The 17,292-nt window shown below is 46.0% G+C and overlaps 1 protein-coding gene across 1 annotated transcript in view; it reads left to right on the top strand.

Moving 5' to 3' along the window:
- Window positions 1–2,152, top strand: part of LOC140917649 (TLR adapter interacting with SLC15A4 on the lysosome-like) — a 37,269-nt gene extending 35,117 nt beyond the window's left edge. Inside the window, exon 3 of the transcript XR_012160940.1 lies at window positions 1,577–2,152. The gene's annotated coding sequence lies outside the window, so the exon portion shown is untranslated. The remainder of the gene's footprint in view (window positions 1–1,576) is intronic.
- Window positions 2,153–17,292: the final 15,140 nt, after the last annotated feature.

Below are 17,292 nucleotides of genomic sequence, written 5' to 3'. Positions count from 1 at the left end.
ACCTTTTTCTTGTTGCTAACATACCTGTGGAAACCCTTCTTGTTACTCCTAACATCCCTTGCTAGCTGCAATTCCAGGTGTGATTTGGCCTTCCTGATTTCACTCCTGCATGCATGAGCAATATTTTTATACTCGTCCCTGGTCATTTGTCCAAGCTTCCACTTCTTGTAAGCTTATTTTTTTGTGTTTAAGATCAGCAAGGATTTCACTGTTAAGCCAAGCTGGTCACCCGCCAAATTTACTATTCTTTCTTCACATCGGAATGGTTTGTTCCTACAACCTCAATAAGGATTCTTTAAAATACAGCCAGCTCTCCTTGACTCCTTTCCCTCTCATGTTATTCTCCCAGGGGATCCTGCCCATCAGTTCCCTGAGGGAGTTAAAGTCTGCTTTTCTGAAATCCAGGGTCCGTATTTTGCTGCTCTCCTTTCTTCCTTGTGTCAGGATCCTGAACTTGACCATCTCATGGTCACAGGTTCCCATCCACTTTTGCTTCCCCTACTAATTCTTCCCTGTTTGTTAGCAGCAGGTCAAGAAGAGCTCTGCCCCTAGCTGGTTCCTCCAGCACCTGCGCCTCACCCTGGAGACAATACCCTCCCAGGGCCTATTGTTCCCGGATCCTGATGGCGGAGAAGGCACCTCTGGCGAGTGCACATTGTAACGACACTACAGGAGTGAAAAGCAATTGTGTTTAATGTTTGATTTGCCCTAAATAATTGGGATGCATTCGCAGCCAGTACAGCTAATGGAAAAGTCTGTTAATGTGTCTGGGGATGGAGCGGGAATCCTCCAGGGACATCTCCATGAAGTTCTCCTGGAGGTACTCTGAAAGCTTTTGCAGAAGGTTTCTGGGGAGGGCTGCCTTATTTCGTCCTCCACGGTAGGACACTTTACCACGCCAAGCCAGTAGTAAGTAGTTTGGAATCATTGCAGCACAAAGCATGGTAGTGACTGGTCCTGGGTTTTGGTCTCATTCATGCAACATTCAGTCTTTATCTTTCTGTGTCTACCTCAAGAGAGTGATATCATTCATGGTCACCTGGTTGAAATGGGAAGTTTTGTAAAGGAACAGTAATCCCCTCTGTTTGGTGATCCCCGACACATTAGACCCCCGGGCATGCTGGGCTGTTTGCACTTGGCTAAAAGGGATCATCCTGGAGAATAGTCACGTGGGGGGAGGGGTGATGCACATCCACCCCAAAACCGCAGCCCCTCCTTTTAAACGGCAACCACAGCCCCTCCTTTTAAATGGCAAACACAACTGGCATTGGTTGCTACAGGAAAGGAGGGTGCTGCAGTTTGAAACCATTCCCACATGTTATGAATGTGGAAGAAGCCAACCCCACGTAACTTTTGGCTTACCAGGGCTGCCTGGAAACCGAATTCCATTGCCCAGCCGCGTGTGATGTGTCACCATACCGGCAGGTGCGCAATATAAAAGGCAAAATGCGACCTTGTACCTAAAACACATGTGCTGTCTGCTGTGAATTGCTTGATTCACTGTGAAAGAGTCTCTCTTTTGTTCTCAGAAATGTATCTTCTTAAAAGTCTACTCTCTCTTTTTTCCCCCATGCAGCTTCAAATGCTTCTATGTTCCCCGCATCAACTCCGTCCCTGAGGCTATTACAGATTAGAAGGCGAAAAAAACCGCACTCGTGATGACATGTTTTCAGAGTTCATACAGTCCTCCTGCACTGATAGGGCACAGCTGAATGCATGGAGGCATTTGGTGACAGAGGACAGGAAAGCATACAATGAGTGTGATCGGAAGACGCAGGAGAAGATGCTGAGGCTAATGGGGGAGCAAACGGACATGATGAGGCATCTGGTGGATCTGCAGGAAAGGCAATTAAAGCACAGACCACTGCTGCAGCCATTGTGTAACCGCCTGCCCTCCTCACCAAGTCCTCACCCAGATGCTCAAGAACACGGTGGGGAGGCTCTGGGCACCCAGTTACTCCACTCCAGAGGATGGCCCAAGCAGCAGAAGGCTGTCATTCAAACAGCTTTGATTTGTAGTGTGGCTACAATAAGCAATGTGGCCTTGTTCTTTCCTTCTCCCCCACCCCACCCGTTATCAAACCCTTTGTACATTGGGGCTTCCTTTTCCTAGTCAGCATTGTCAGTGATCTCAAGTTTTTTTAAATAAATAAAGAATTAATGGATTCAGAACAATAGGGACTTTATTTCCTGTGCCATCTGTGGTTGAAGAGGGGAGGGGGTTTGACTTACAGGGAAGTACATTCACCAAAGGAGATGGCTTTGCATAAAGGACAAACACACACAACTGTCACATCGTAGCCTGGTCAGTCATGAAACTGTTTTTCAAAGCCTCTCTGATGCGCAGCCTTAGTGTGCTCGTCTAATTGCCCTGGTGTCTGGCTGTTCAAAATTGGCCACCAGGCAATCTGCCTCAACCTCCCACCTGCCATAAATATCTCCCCCTTACAGATATTATGGAGCACACAGCAAGCATCAATAACAATGGGATTATTGCTTTCGCTGAGGTCTAACCTACTCAGGAAACTGCGCCAGCACCCTTTTAAACGTCCAAAGGCACATTCTACCACTATTCTGCACTTGCTCAGCCTATAGTTGAACTGCTCCTTACTTCTGTCTAGGCTGCCTGTGTACGGTTTCATGAGCCATGGGAGCAAGGGGTAGGCTGGGTCTCCAAGGATAGCTATTGGCATTTCAACATCCCTAACGGTAATTTTCTGGTCTAGGAAGAAAGTCCCTTCTTGCAGTTTTAAGAACAGCTGAGAGTTCCAAAAGATGCGAGTGTCATGCACCTTTCCCAACCATCCCACGCTGATGTCGGTGAAACGGCCCTTGTGATCCATCAATGCTTGCAACACCATTGAGAAGTACCCCTTGTGCTTTATGTACTCTTTGGCAAGGTTGTCCGGTGCCAAGATAGGGATATGCATTCTGTCTATCGCCCCACCACAGTTAGGGAACCCCATTTCAGCAAAGTCATCCACTATGACCTGCACATTTCCCAGAGTCACTACCCTTCTTGGCTGAAGGGTATTGATTGCCCTGGCTATTTAGATCATAGCTGCCCTCACGGGAGATTTGCCCACTCTAAATTGATTCCCAACTGACCAGTTGCAGTCAGGTGTTGCAAGTTTCCACAGGGCTATTGCCACTCACTTCTCAACTGTCAGGGCAGGTTTCATCTTGGTATTCCTGTGCTTCAGGGTGGGGGAAAGCAACTCACAAAGTTCCATGAAAGTGGCCTTACACATGCGAAAGTTTTGCAGCCACTGGGAATCATCCCATACCCGCAACACTATGCGGTCCCACCAGTCTGTGCTTGTTTGCTGGGTCCAGAATCGGCGTTCCACTGTATCAACATGACCCAGTGCCACCATGATATCTCAATTGCCACATCCTGGGCTTTCAGGAACTTCTGTGTCCATGTTGTCCTCATAATCTTCCTCGTGCTGGCGGCTGCTAGCTAGGCTCTGCACATACTGCAGGATAATGTGCAAGGTGTTTGCAATGCTAAGAAAGCAGTGTGCAGCTGAGCGGGCTCCATGTTTGCTGTGCTATGGCATCTGCACGGATAACTCAGGAAAAAAAGGCATGAAATGAATGTTTGCCATTGCTTTCAAAGAGGGAGGGAGGGAGGGAGGGGAGACTGATGATATGTACCCAAAACCACCCGCAACAATGTTTTTGCCCCATCAGGCATTGGGAGCTTAACCCAGAATTCCAATGGGCAGCAGGGACTGTGGGATAGCTACCCACAGTGCACTACTCCATGAGTCGATGCTAGCCATGGTATTGAGGACGCACTCAGCCGACCTAATGTGCTTAGTGGGGACATGAACAATCAACTGTATAAAATTGGTTACTAAAGACTGACTTCTAAAAAATTGACCTAATTTCATAGTATAGACATGCCCTCAGTGGTGTGGAGATACTTAGTAGTGCTGGAGGTGCACTTTGAAAACCTCAGGTAAAAAGTGGAGCGACTCGGCCCCAGCCTGCTCCGCTCCACTGGCTCCCAGCCGCGCCGCCGGTGAGTGCCGGGGGGGTGGTTCCCTCCTGCCCCCCAAGTCCCAAGGCTGGAAGCCAGGAGAGCAGAGCGGAGCGGGCTGGGGCCGGGTTACTCCACTTCCCAACGCCCCATGAGTGCGGGCTTGGGCCCGCCCTGCATTCACCGGGTGGCAGGAAGTGGAGCGACCCGGCCACAGCCTGCTCCGCCGGCTCGTGCTGGGGGGCGGTTTCCTTCCTGCCCCCCAAGCCTGCTCCTGCCCCCCACTGACCTTGGGTGCAGCCCACCCCTGTGGAGGCCTGGGGACAGTCTTCCCCCACACCCAAAGGGGGCGCTGCATAGGGCATCACAATGTCTAGGGACTGCCCTGGGGGTGGCAGCCTCCCCACCTTTAGGCCAAGAGGCCTGTATTAGTCTGTCGTCCACCCAAGCTAGGACACCGGATGGTTTTGCTGTCTGCCCCGCGGGAGAGCTGACCCCCCTAGACTGCTGTGTTGCTCTGCCTAACTGCAGGCCAGAGCCATTAACTATTTGCTGCCCTGTCCTGATTGAGGGCCCTGGGCCTATAGACTCATTGTTGCTCTGCCTGACTGCAGGCCAGAGCCCTTAATTGTTGGCTGCCCCGCCCTGGTCGAAGGCCGGGGCTCACAGACCCAATTGCTGCCTGACCTACACTGCAGGCTTGGGCCTACTAATTGTCGGCTATTTCCCCCCTGAACTGAGTCGCTCCAGAGGCATTTTAGCGAGGGGGCATGGTCTCCTCTCTGACGGATGGGGAGAGAGCCGTGACCGCCTTTCAGGTGCCAAATAATTGTTACTGTGATGGGGTTAGCTTCCCTCAGGCAAGAGTTTGATCATGGGCAAAGTTATGGTGCTAAGAGTAGTCCCTAAAGTAGTAGCTAAGGGGGTGAGGAGTCTCTGGCTTTCTGCATGATTACTCATTCTTTCTGTGTTTCTTTTTACATCTCCTTTTCTGAGCCTGCCAAACCATCATCTTTATTTCTCTAGGCTCAAGTCACTATTGTGTTGCACTTTGTGTAGTTATTCACAGCAGTTGTAGAATGGATGTAAAATGCTACCAGATTAGAGTGAGCGAGTTTTACACCTACTTTGCACTCACATTGCAATGGTGTAAATGACACACTTGGGGCAGGTCTACACTTACAACGCTGCCTCGGCACAGCTGCACTTGCTGTAATGCTTTAATGAAGACACTCTATGCCGACAGGAGAGATCTTCTCCTGCCCTTGCAGTTAATCCACCTCCCTGGAAGACGCTTTCCCACCAACACAGCACTGTCTACATCAGGGTTAGGTGAGTATAACTATGTAGCTCAGGGGTATGGATTTTTCACACCCCTGAGCAACGCTGTTATACTGATGTAAGCCTATAGTGTAGACCAGACCTAGATGTTGGGCAATTGTGATTCAAGAGCCTCTGTTTCTCCTTTTCATGCCATCTTCTTTCTCTGGTAAACACTACGCAGGAAAGTTTTACTCGTTATAACAGTATAGTTATGGCTTATTCAGGTATAAGTCAGCAGTATCTCCTGTAAAAGTAAACATACTTGTTTGTCTTAGCAGTTGGCTGAACAAGAAGTAGGACTGAGTGGACTTGTAGGCTCTAAAGTTTTACATTGTTTTGTTTTTGAGTGCAGTTACGTAACCAAAAAAAATCCACATTTGTGAGTTACACTTTCATGATAAAGAAACTGCACTACAGTACTTGTATGAGGTGAATTGAAAAATACTATTTATTTTGTTTATCTTTTTTTACAGTGCAAATATTTGTAATAAAAAATAATAATATAAAGTAAGCACTGTGTACTTTGTATTGTGTGTTGTAATAGAAATCAATATAGTTGAAAATGTAGAAAAACATCCAAAAATATTTAATACATTTCAATTGGTTTTCTATTGTTTAACAGTGCTATTAATCATGATTAATTTTTTTAATTGCAGTTAATTTTTTTGAGTTAATCGCATGAGTTAACTGTGATTAATCGACAGCCGTAGTAAATACAGTTTGCTCCTGCTCTGTTTACATATTCATCATTTATGGCTGTGTCAAAGGATCAACTTTGGCTGGTGTTGGCTACAAATGACCTTAGTACTGAGTGCAGGGGTAGTGAAATATGATTACCAATGTTGTAATTATTGTAGCAATACAGGAAAGCAGGACTGTGCTTAACATGTCCCAGATGAGGGGGGACACCCTCAGTTGAAAGAATGTTGTTAAGCAGGGGCTTAAATGTCAGAGCCCTGTGAAAGTAAGAGGGATGGGGACAGAAGTCCTGGTGCCCTGGTTAGGAGGCTGCACAACCTTCTGGGGTCCTCTCTAGACTGGCTTAACCTGTTCTTCCCAACTCTTCAAAAAATAGAGCTATGTAGGCTTTATTAGGAGCCTCTTTTGTTATTTTAATTGCTCAGTCAGAGCTGAAACTAGTTGTGTTAGGACTGTGTTTCTGCCCTGCCTGCAACAGAGCTGAAAATCCGTGAGAGACTGATGTGCAGAGGTCACAGCAGAGAGACAGAAGGTGACTGACAGCCAGCGGGGTGGCGGTGGAGAGGCATGACAAGCAGCCAGCAGGTCGGTGGTGGAGAGGCGTGATGACCAACAGGGCAGCAGTGGAGAGGCGTGACGAGCAGCCAGCAGGGCAGCGGTGGAGAGGAGTGATGAGCAGCCAGCAGGGTGGCTGGTGGAGGGGCGCGATGAGAGCGGTGAGCAGGTGGGCAGTGAGCGGCCAGCAGAGTGAGTAAGATGCCTCTTTACCCCTCTGCCTCAGGGTGGGAGGTGAACTCTGAATTCTGGGTCTGCACTGACCAAGGACAGCAACTGTGAGTGGGGTGCAGAGAAGCAGAGAAGGGTCAGGCATGTGAAAGGGACTTTTGGGTTGCTGGACTTAAGAACCTGAGAGGAAAAGGGCACTGCCCAACCTACTTGGCAGTGGGTCTTTTACTCATGGTTTGTATTTATGAACAGTGTTTTCCCAAATTAACTCCGAGTTACTTCCCTTCTTTTATTAAAAGTTTCTTTTCTACACTCAGACTCTGTGCTTGCGAGTGGGGAAGTATTGCCTCTCAGAGGCACTCAGCATTGGTGTGTAATTTCCCCAGGTTACTGGGTGGGAGCTGGAGCAGGCTCTGTATTGTATCGATGGAAAGGAACCCCTGGATCAGGGGTGGCCAACCTGTGGATCCAGAGCCACATGTGGCTCTTCAGAAGTTAATATGCAGCTCCTTGTATAGGCACCAACTCCAGGGCTGGAGATACAGCTGCCAACTTTCCAGTGTGCTGGGGGGTGGGGGGGTGCTCACTGCTCAACCCCTGGCTCTGATCCCCACTCCACCCCTTCCCACCCCCTCCCCTGAGCTGCCGTGCCCTCACTCCTCCCCCTCCCCCCAGAGCCTCCTGCAAGCCATGAAACAACTGATTGGGAGGTGCGGGGAGGAAGGGAGTGGGAGGTGCTGATCGGGGGAGCTGCCCCTGGGTGGGAGGCGCTGGCAGCCAGTGGGAGCTGATGCGGGGCTGCTGACGTATTACTGTGGCTCTTTGGCAATGTTCATTGGTAAATTTTGGCTCCTTCTCAGGCTCAGGTTGGCCACCCCTGCCCTAGATATTGAACCGGGCCCTGGTTTCTGCTGGCTTCACCTGGCAAAAGGGTTACACCTACATAGGAAGAATAGAGAGGGGGGAAGGCAAAATCAGTTGCCACACATCTACATTTTTGTAGCTGTTAAGTAGAATACAACTTAGTCCACTTTCTGTTTTCAAAGGGAATAAAACTTGTGGTACTTATTAGAGATCGACAAATACCATAACAAATTTCTATAAATATTGAAATGAATTCATTTGGCCTATACTTGTGCCACTTTCCTGTTTGCTGGATCAAGCAATCAAGTTTTACTCGAATGAAAATTCATGAAGTGTAAACTTCACAGCCAGATGTACAAAAATTGCAGAAACTGAATTTTAAGTTCATATGCATGACTATTTGCACAGGAAGTGTTTGCATGCTCAGTCAAGGAGCGGAGACAAAACCATGTTGCTTACCTAACCCATCACAACTAATTAGCTCAGCTCAATGACTGAAAATCAAATACAGGGAACTGTTCACCATCAACCCACAGAGCTCATGCACAGTTTGCCAGCAAATTTGTTGAATCCATCTACGTAATTAATACATTCTAGGGAGTTGCCACCTGCTCATGGTTATTCCACAAAGAGAAAAAGTGGCTACATTAATCAGATATAATATTAAGTGCAAACCACTCACGCTCTTGTAGTACATACCTGTCCCAAATCAGATTCCATTGCAGTACAGGATCTTGCTCTAAGATAATGTTGTTGCAGAAAGGTACAGTAAGTCCTGCATGGTTTTGCGAATAAGCCAGAACCCCAATATTACCGTGAAACAGACTAAGTACAGAAACTTGAACCTTTTAATTCTTTTTTAAAAAGTAGAAAACATTTTTGTCCTGCAAGTACCTACAAGTGTATGAAACTCCAGATGATCTTTTAAATGCCTGTGAATCACTTACCAGATGTAACTATTGTGGTCTGATTATATGGTTCACTTACATTATAGTTCAAAACCCATTGATGACAATGGGAGTCTTTCCATTGACTGCAGGGGCTTTGGCTCAAGTCATCTGTCTTTCTGACTTAACAACCATTGGCTTCTCACTTCATCAGGTGTCAAGTCCTGTCTTTCTCTACTTTCCAAGCTGCGTGTCTCGCCTCCAGATCTCTTCTCTGTCTCCTGTGTTCTCCCCTCTTCTATACCCTGTGTCACTCCTGCAGGATGCAGTCTACTATTAGCCACTTTCCCTTTCTGTGACCATTCCTCCCAGCCTATGTCCTAACATCACAGCCTCATACCTTAAATGCAACATTCTCTTGTTTACACAGACCTTAGCAACAGCAAAACGTAAAGGGACACCATAAGATGCAGGACTGAGGGCACTTTAAAATAGGTGCTATCCAATGTCTGCACCAGCTGGCAAAGCTTACAGCTGTGGGGATAATCAATATATCATCATGAGTCAGGGACACAAAGGGGGCACCAGCTAAAGGGGGGCATGTGAACTCCCCACGTGACTTGTCCCTGCCCTGCACGTAACCCCCTCACGTGACTCCTCCCTGTCCTGCCCCCACATAACCCCCCCACGTGACTCATCCCCGTCCCACCCCCAGCCCGGGGGCCCCATGCTCTCCCTATCCCCTCCCCATCCCAAGTTAACTGACGGCAGGGGCTCTGCTCCAGTCCCCTAGGCATGTGTGGAGTCATGCACTAACACACTCTCCCAGGCAGCCTCCAGCCACGCAGCCTGTGTGGAACGATGCCTTTGGTGCGGCACGCAGTGACTGCTCTCTCCCAGGCAGCCTCTGGCCATGCTGCCTGCCTCGGACGCTGCTCAGTGCAGCACTGGCAAGGCTGATTCTCTGCTCTGGCACTCTGAGTGCAGAAGGTGGGGGCCTGCAAGGATTCTAAAAATTAATACTGGCCACTCCTGGATTGTATTAAACTCCCACGGTTACAGCTTTTCGCTGACCATGGATTGGTAGATGCTGCCACCACCCAAGAGCAAAACCCCTTTGACAACCCAGGAAGGCGCACTTGGGAATTCCTTCCTGGGGGGTATCCTCAAGCCCTTTCACCCCTGCTCTGGGGAAGAGCCGAGAAAAAAACAAAGAAAATCAGCTGTGTCCGTCAGCTAATTACACAACATGCGCACAAACCTCTTCTGACACAAATATCCAATTTTGTTCTTAAAAAAGGTAAATTTTATTAAATAAACAAAAGAAAGAATATATATCTGGGAATTTAGGCTATTGCTAGATTTAAAAAGAGCAACTACAAAGATTAAGCATCAAGGATAGTTTCTTGAGGTCCAGCTTAAAGGTTACAAGCAAAACACAAGCACCTGGAGTCCACAAGCCATAAAGAAATAAAAGGGATAAACCTAATTGTGTCTTCCTAGACATTTCCTGATTTACTTACATATCTGGGGTTTTAAATGAGTAGCTTCTAGGTATGATCCTGATGATTTTTTCATACCTGGCCCCAAGCTCCTTACAGCATAGTTCTGCCCTGTCCCCTCGCTCCCAGAGAACAACCACAGACAGACAAAAGGGGAGTCTTGTTTCAATTTTAAAAAGTTCCAGCCTTCCCATTGGCTCCCTTGGCCAGGTGCCCACTCACTTCTTTTAACCCTTTACAGGTAGAGCAACCAGAGAACAACTACTAAGAGGGATTTTATAGCCAACTGGCCAGCTGGGTCCATAAAAGGGAGCTGCTACCCCCTGTTTCATTTATTACAGACACGCAACAGCTGCTCTCTCCTGGGCAGCCTCCGGCCATGCTGCCTGCCTGGGACACTGCCTGGTGTGGCACACAGTGGCTGCCTGGGAGAATGCAGCTGCTGTGTGCCGTTCCAGGCAGCATGGCCAGAAGAGGAGGCCGGAACAGGAGAGGCTCTGGTCCTGCCTCTTCCCTTATGGCTCTGGCTCTGCCCCTTCATCTCCCTGGCTGCTGGCCTTCCCTCCGCCCACAGCATTTTGGGGAGGGTCATGTGACCACCCCGCAATGGGTCACCATTGCAAGTCAGCATGCATTAGCCAACAGTTACAGGCAGGTGAAAAGTTATGTTATAAAAGCAATAATGTATCAAACTGTATTAATGTACTGGTACTTCTCACTGGTTTGAGCCCTAGCTCCCCCACAATGCACCCTGACATGACCACAAGCAGTGCTTATTGACTTCCACACTGACAATGCTATTCTAAAGCATGATAATATCCCCCAAGTGCATTACTTTCCATGTTTGTTTGCTCTTGTTAAAATGATTAGGGCTCAAAATTGGGTTCAAAGTTAGAGGGGATGGTTTACCTTGTTGAATACATAACATAATTGTTCATGCGTCCACCCAGCCAAGTTCCTTAAATTTATAATGATCAGTGGAACAGAATACCTTGGTAAATGAATAGTTTTAATTTTACTACCAGTTGCAATGCATGTTGCCGGAGTTAAACAATTAGTGCTTTGAAACTCTAGAGGGCAGCAGACACAGCAAACTAGCTCAAATACTGGCTCACAGCCCCTTTATCAGTTCACACTCAAGTTTGAGGTGCTTGCAGCTTCGTAGGTATCTTTGCCTGGTCCAGTGTGTAGCATTGACAATGTTGTATAAAGAGACCTGATATGGGTGCAGAGGCAGGCATCAGCTAAAGAGATGAAACAAAAGGGACTAAAATGGTAGCTAAGAAAAGTCCCTTCTTTGCTATTTTGGGCCTCTATCTGTAATATGACAGGTTTCAGAGTAACAGCCGTGTTAGTCTGTATTCGCAAAAAGAAAAGGAGTACTTGTGGCACCTTAGAGACTAATATGTAATATGTAGAAAGAAAAAGAGACAGTGGTTTGCTGAAGCCCCCAGAAGCTTTTGGACTGATTTAAGAGGAAAGGACATTTGTATTAAACCTAGCTGTATTTCCAAGGGATGTCAACTGAAGCATTATTTGGATGAATTTAGGGGCCTTTGGGTAATCTGATCATTTAAAAAAAGAGATGGGGGGTTGATGGGAGGGGGACAGAAGTGCCTTCATATTTTTAGGGGATAGACATTATTCTTACCAGAACATCATGAGTTTCAAAATATTCCGTTTGCAATTGCTGCAAATTGCCAGAGGTGTCTCAAAGAACTCAAACTCTGGGATTTAAGTGACATACAAATATTTTTGTGAATCATACATAGATATATGACCAGAGAGTTTGCCTATTTGTCATTTTACTGAAGCTGCACTTATGGTCTTCTCTAGAGATAATGATGAAGAACAAATATTAGAGGCCATTTGCAAATCATTTAAATGACTGCTCAGAGTGTATGAGTTGGTTGCTGAGAAAAATACAACACCACAGAGGTCAGGGCCAAAATTATTAAAATGTACTCAGCCTGTATTTGTCCTAGAGGAATTTTTTAAGTCAGTACTAATTGGGTGGCTGTAAAGTTGTGACACAGCCAGTCTGAATGACTGTACTGTCAGAACTGCTGCTTGGAGAGGAACATAACCAGACTGGTGTATCCGATCGTTATGGGAGATTTGAAGGGCCATGGGAAAAGAATGGGATACTAGGTAGGGAGAAGGTTTAGAAGCAAGTAATTCGTTACATTTCAGATCTCTCTGTAATACAACTTGGATCTCCAAATTCCTGAAAAGTAAAATCAGCTATCAACAGGTATAATTCTCATGTTGTGAATATATGCAGAAATGGTCCCTAAAGTCTGCATAGAGCAGAGTATAAAATCTGCGCACCTTTCAGATTGTCAGAGAGTCTTGGGATACAGATAATGTATGTCTCCTCTTGATTATTTTTTTCTTTGCTCATTTCTTGTTAACATGAATGAAAGCTGTAGTTTTCTCAGTGTAATTTTTCATTAGTTCAAATTCTTTGTACATGTGGGTTGTCGAGAGAAGTCACTGTAGATTAATGAACTCGTACAAGTTTATCCTTCCGTGAGATCCACAGGGAGCATATGAGATCAGCAGTAGACAAATTTATTTAGCTCAGCTGCACTGTGGAAATGGCTTCACTGTGTTCACAGGGCAGTGACCAGAAGGACAGCATTGAGGGCTTTCATTCTGGGAGGCTGGTGATGGCTGGGGCTGGGACTGTAGTGTCCTCATCAGAGATCACCAGCCAGCAGGGATGGTGTAGTCTTAGGATGGGCTGAATGGGATTCACTTTGGAGATGGATGCAACATGTGTGCATCCAATACAAGTGTGGGCACAATGGTGTCTGGGTTGCAAAAGCCAGCAAGGCACACACAAGACAACATCTTTCACTTGGGAAAGGATTTTTTAAAAATAATATTTTATAAAGCATCAACACCCTGGTGTTAAAACAAAACCTTTTGTGCAGAGCTCTATAGTTGGGGATTGCATGGGCTTATGTTGTCCCTATTTTTTTATGCTGTTGTTAATAAGTAAAAATCATGTTTAAGAATCAACACTATGGAGGTTAATAATATGTTACAGTGACTTTATTTTTGCAAAACAAGAAACAGGCAAAAGTAAAAAACACAGGCCAAGCATAAGGAGCTTTTGTTTTGCTGTTTTACTTTAGCACTTCTGGCTTGAGAGACAGATGGAGCATTTCCTAGTTAAAAATGCATTCTGGGCCCAACATAGCAGAATGAACCAATTTAAGTGAAAACAGAAGCCATATATTTTACTTCTGTCAGCTACTGTAAACATAACTACCTAAATGGAAGTTAGCATTTCTCCATCTGAGCAATAAGGCCTGGATCCAAAAAAGCATACAAGCATGTGCTGAACTATAAGCATGTGAGTAATTCCATTGATTTCAGTGGCACTGCTTATGTGCTTAAAATTAAGCACATGCTTAAGTGCTTTGCTGGATCAGGGTCTGAATGCCCTGGAAAGACCTTCTGGGAGCAAAGATAAAAAGCACAGTACCGATGACTCATTTCCATGTATAATGTATCTGCTTTACTCAGAATGATATGATGCATGAATTTCAGTAGCTGATATAAATTAGCATAGGCTGTTCGTGTTTCATTACATGATGTGTGCATATACATAGCGAAGAATAGAAGTTATGAGTTATATGCCCAGCTGTGCCTAATACTGTCCTTATCAATGCCAGAGCAGCAGAACTAAGAGCCAGAAGGGATAAAATCCTAAGTCCCCCTCCTGTTCTTTTCTTTACTGTAAAAGTAAGGAACAAGAAGAAGTTGGCACTAATGAAATTAAGGCGTATCATATAGGACCTGTTAAAATGCTTAACTTAATTCAATAATTTAATCGCACGAGCCCAGATTCTGATAACCTTACTCATATTAAATAGTACTTTACTCTTCTAGTAATGCCATTTAATTTCAGTGGGGCTGCCTGTGGAGCAAGGTACTAGTCACCATGAGTAAGGGGATCAGAATCTGGCCCCAGAACCCTATGAATATGGGAAAGAATATGACATCAGAAAAAGTAAAAGCACATCAATAAACATATGACCAAATGGTACTCCCATTAAAAAGTTCAATACCCATTAAAACAAGAGGAATAAATATCTACATACTGCAGGCTTTAGAAAAAAATCAGACTTTGACTTTACAGAGAAATTATTCCACAATAAAAGGTGACGACTGAATAGTTAAATTCTTGAGGGAATTGGTGGACTGATTTGTGTCAAACTTCAAAATAGAACCGTTCAAAAAATAAAAATACATCATATTAATGAAATGCTAAAACAAATTCTAAGACTAACTAAGATCGCACCCAAAATTAGACGTTATGAAGACCCTTTCATTATGTCTCTAGATAGATTGGCAAAGTAAATCAGTGATTAGGCTGAGGATATCAATGGGAAAAGTTGAGTGCATGTATCAGGCTTTTCAGGATCGGGGCCTAATTGCACACAGAACCTGCAAGGCTGCAGTTATTGGAGTTGGGACTTCATGTGAGCACAGGGCTCCAGCTGCTTGGAGTTTATTGCAGGATCAAGGCCATGATCACAGAAGTCTGAGAATACAAGTGAAGGAGATTCATTCAAAACTCCAATAGATATTGGCAAAAAATGTTTCACATTCTTTTCTCAGATATGATTATTTCCCACAGTACACTTTGTGTTATTCAGACGGGCAATTTTTTAGTGTAATTCTGCATGTGTAAATTGTCATGAAATCGCGCTTGCAATTTTTGCGCACACCTCAAGCTTTTGGTTTTAAGCATTTGGCCTAAAACATATTTTTATTTTTAAATAACCACATGAAGCAAATTTTAACATTATTTCCCTCTGATATTCCCTCCACACCTTCCCTTTTCTAACTGCTATTTTTGTTGTTGCAATTGATTAAATGGGCATTGATTTGGCTGGTAAAACATTTTGTAGCAAGCAGTATTGAGCTCTGCTTTGCAGCTCTGCCCTCTGCTGTAATGCAAACCTTTCTGTTTTTGCATAGGAGGAACATGAGTGAAAGTGAACTGGAAAAAATGACTCTTGCATTTTCCTTGGAGTAGCAAAAATCAAAACTGATCCTTTTGTTTCACAAAGCTCTAATTACCTGGCTCACCAAAAACAGAGCAAATCTTCCAAACCCAAATTTCATAACCAGAATGTTCTGCTGGGTGGAGATTACCTCATAAGGAGAAGCATGAGCTGAGGTCAAGTCTGCTTGTTCTGTTCCTAGCTCTGCCACTGACTTACTGGGTAGCTTTGGGTGTCTCATCTTGTCATCTGTGCCTCAGTTTACTCTTCTGTAAAAGGAGTAGAATTAATAATTATGTAAACAAAGAGATCTTTGGTGAAAAATGGAACCATGGTGATTATGCTTTACTACTGTTATAGTTATCATAGAAAAACTCTCAAGTCAAGAGGGGCCCCGGGGAGATGAAAGCTCTATGGCGTTTCCCTCAAGGCCTTTTCCCCATATTGATCTGTCAGAGGGAGAAGGTGTTGCCCTGTCAGAAATGGCAGAATTTTGGCCCCCCAAAGCCATGGATCAGCCAAGATCTATTGTGTGCTTCCTTGGGGGATGTGCCAAAGTCATGGCTCTCCATGCAGAGCTCTGTGTCTGCCCTGACTCTTAGCTCCCTTGGGCTCTTTGCTGTCTCTGCAGTTATTGCTGTACTGCAGGATCTGCTGACTCTAAGAAGGTGCTCCCAGGATCCTGGGCTATGCTATAGGAGCACTCAGCACAGCTCAGGAGGAGGGGGTGAAGCAGTGCAAAGGGGGCTTTTGACAACCTTTGTGCTTCCATGATCCTCATGGTGGTGAGTGCTAGGCCAGTCCCCAAGTACAACTTAAAGCAGCCTGAAGACTAAGATGCACTGAGTGCCAATGCCCTGCAGCAGTCCCCTTACCAGTTCTATCCCCTTATTCCCTGCCATGCCACTGGCACTCACAGCCAGGATGGGGGTTGAGGTAATAGCAAGTATGGTGTCTTTGAGCCACCCGAGAATTCCCTTTGCAGAGGGAAACCTCCACTGGCCAGCTTAGGGAAGTTTTGCACTACCCTAATGATATCAAGCTCCAGTAGGATCTCAGGGGCTCAAGGCCCTTTTGGTTACTGTGGACACTTGGGCACCAAACTTTGAGCACGTGCTGTATTTGAGAGGGAACCCCAATCAAAAGAGACTGCAGACACCCCCAGCTGAGTTAATGGGGTAATTAAGGGGGAACTGTGGGTGCCTCTGTTATTTCCCTAGCACAGAAATCAACAGATGCAAATTTCTGGAAAAGTTTTGGTTTTGATTTTTTTATTATTGTTTTTTGTCAAAGACAATGAAGGTCTCAATCATCCCCTGGGATTCCCATGCAGACAGGGCCCACCCCTGCCCAAAGAGGAGCGGCCAGGAGGGGCAATCATCCATCTCTGCAGCACTATCTCCTTTTTCTCAGACCTTACAGAGGGGATGGTTCCTGCACATGGGGAGAAGGTGGGTAGAGTGTCAGAGAGATGGACTTCATCCTTCCCAAATCTGCAGGGAATTTACTCAAAACTTCATGCATTCTGGGGCATTAACTTTTCCATGGCCTCTTCCCTGTGGAAGAACCTAACTTTGTGAGACAGGGTCCAGTGGAAGACATCTAGGAACCAGAGAGAGGACTCATAGCTGGTGCAGGTGGTCCTGGCCTCCTAGGTAGGGCAACCATATGTCCAGTTTTGGCTGGGACAGTCCCCTTTTTAAGCCCTGTCCTGGACATCCCAACATTTTTTGGCAAAAATGGACATTTATCCCACTTGCTCTTGACAACTGATGATCAGCTGGCAAGAGCAAATGGAACAAATGCTCAGTTTCCCCCAAAAAGTGGAGTGCACACCCCCAGGGGGTACGGAGGAACATTTGTGGGGGCTGGGGAGCAAGTGGCAACACGAGGCACTGGATGGCAGAGCTCGGACTGTCAGCCCTGGGCAGCATGGGACTTGGGCAGTCAGCCCCAGCCTCAGGCGGCGCGGGGCTCGGGGGCTCAGCCCCAGCCGTGGGAGGCACGGGGCTCAGGCGAGTGGCAACGGCAGGTGGCTAGAGCCACCCAACACAGTGTCCCTTTTTTACTTGGGGAAATATGGTCACCCAACTCCTAGAGTTATCCCAAGAATCTTTGGATTCTGGAGGCAGAACACCCTGGTAAATGATCACAAAGTCACTTTCTTCCGACACTGAACAAGGAAATTTATTAGCATGTTCTCAAGACTCTTCTGCCTCTTTGTGAGTTTCACTATAAAGATTCTGCCTAGATCACTTCAGCCCCCTGCCACCAAACTT

Source organism: Lepidochelys kempii, chromosome 9, assembly GCF_965140265.1.
Source record: "Lepidochelys kempii isolate rLepKem1 chromosome 9, rLepKem1.hap2, whole genome shotgun sequence".
Classification (NCBI taxonomy): Eukaryota; Metazoa; Chordata; order Testudines; family Cheloniidae; genus Lepidochelys; species Lepidochelys kempii.
This window is presented reverse-complemented; position numbering and strand designations above follow the sequence as displayed.